Source organism: Chaetura pelagica, unplaced genomic scaffold (genome assembly GCF_000747805.2).
Source record: "Chaetura pelagica isolate M959 unplaced genomic scaffold, ChaPel_1.0 scaffold114, whole genome shotgun sequence".
In the NCBI taxonomy this organism is placed as follows: domain Eukaryota; kingdom Metazoa; phylum Chordata; class Aves; order Apodiformes; family Apodidae; genus Chaetura; species Chaetura pelagica.
This window is the reverse complement of record NW_009952968.1, coordinates 218,692-220,382: the sequence shown is the minus strand read 5'-3', so window position 1 is coordinate 220,382 and position 1,691 is coordinate 218,692. Positions and strand designations below refer to the sequence as shown.

The 1,691-nt window shown below is 61.7% G+C and overlaps 1 protein-coding gene across 1 annotated transcript in view; it reads right to left on the bottom strand.

Annotated features, from left to right (window-relative positions):
* The window catches only part of SEMA3G (sema domain, immunoglobulin domain (Ig), short basic domain, secreted, (semaphorin) 3G), a 15,781-nt gene that overhangs the window by 3,228 nt on the left and 10,862 nt on the right, over positions 1-1,691 (bottom strand). The window lies entirely within an intron of this gene.

Genomic DNA, 1,691 nt, shown 5'->3' with positions numbered 1-1,691 from the left:
TGGGAATGCCTGGGCACCCGGGCTGCCTCTGCTGGCTGCGCTGTGAGCCGGGCAGAGCCCAGCCCTGCTTGTGCCCCTGACAGCAGCCCCTGACAGCAGCCCTGGCAGCAGCCCCTGCGGGAATTTATGAAGCTGCACCAGGAGGGGGAGGCCCTTTCAGGGGCTGGTTCCTGCTCAGTTTGAAACATCGCTGGCCTTGGTGTCACCTCCAGCTTCTGCTGCAGCTCACCTTGGGGCCAGGTCCCACAGAGGCCCTGGGACGCCCTATCTGCCTCCCCTGGGACAGGCAGCCCAGCCCGTGCTGTGCTGAGCTCAGGGGGTGGCTCAGGGGCTGTGGGGCACAGACGTTTCAGCGTCATGGCTCAGTGCAGGGACTTCAGAGCCATCCTGTCCAGGCCCTGAGGAGTCAGATTTTGCTGTCTCTGATTTCTGGCTTTACAGCCATGTCCCTCCTTGTCCCTACTTGTTGCTTATCATTCTCCTGAGCCCCCCAGGCCTGTGATTAACCAAATCCATGTGCTTGGCTCCAGCCTGGCCTGTCAGTGAGTGCTGCCAGCTCCACTCCCCTGCCTGCAGGACGTGTCCCGGCCCGCCAGCCCCAGCACAGCTCTCCTGTTCCAGGAGACACTTCATGCAGGCACCCAGGGCTTGCAGGAGAGGTGGGAGGCAGGCGTGCCTGGGACCCAGCAGTGCTGCTGCTGGACTTTGCTCCCACCACAGGCCCCGCAGCCAGCCCTGGTGCTCTGCTGCTGCAGCACAAACACACACACAGACAGGAGCGATGATATCATGACCTGGCTTTGTGTGAGCTATTTAGGGGCTTTAATTATTTTTTTTTTATTTGTTTTTCTTTCCCGTTCCTCTGCCTTTGAACAATGCCTGTCCCAGCAGGGCTGTGGTTCACACCATTGTGTGGGGCTGCCTTACCTCAGGAAGGGGGAGATTCTTATCACCCCAGGCTGACTGGGGGAGGTCAGTGAGCTCATGTTGGGTGAGGAAAGCAAGCGAGCACCTTGCTGGCAGCCTGGGATGGAAACACACCCAGGCTGGGGTGCAGCCCCCCCCCCACCAGACTGTGCTGGGGCCACCACCTTCTGCTTGTCAATGCCCCTGCCTGGGCACAGTGACGGCGCTGGCATCAGGGTGGCATCGGTGCCTCTCCCGTGTTTACCAAGGAACAGGTCTAACTTGCCACAGTTTTCCTCTCCAACCCTGCCCAGCCCTGGGTCCATGGCTGGGGGGTAGAGCTGTGCCCAGACATGGGCTGGCACCGCTGAGCCTGTCCTGGGGCCACAGGGAAGGCTGGAGGGGGCCCTGTCCCCTAGGACATGTCCTGGGTGGCACAGCTCTGGTTCCTCAGGCACAGCAGATTACAGGGATCATCCTGGGCATGGAGGCTTTTTGGGGTGACATGTTCCCTCCGTGAGAGCAGGCATCATTGTCCTCAGGCTCCATGCTGGCATGGAAAGAGCCTGGAGCCATCAGCTGCTCCCCACAGGCACCGTGCTCAGCCCCTTTATTTGCAGAGAAAGCCAGGCAGCCCCTGGGGAGGGGGCACAGCAGTGACACTGCGCCTGCTCTGCCCCAACCCACCCCAGGCACTGTGGCCCTGCCCCCAGCAAGAGCGGGGGGCCCATGCACTCCCCTGCCCTGCCTGTTTTGGAGGTGGCACAGTGGCCACTGAGGGTGAC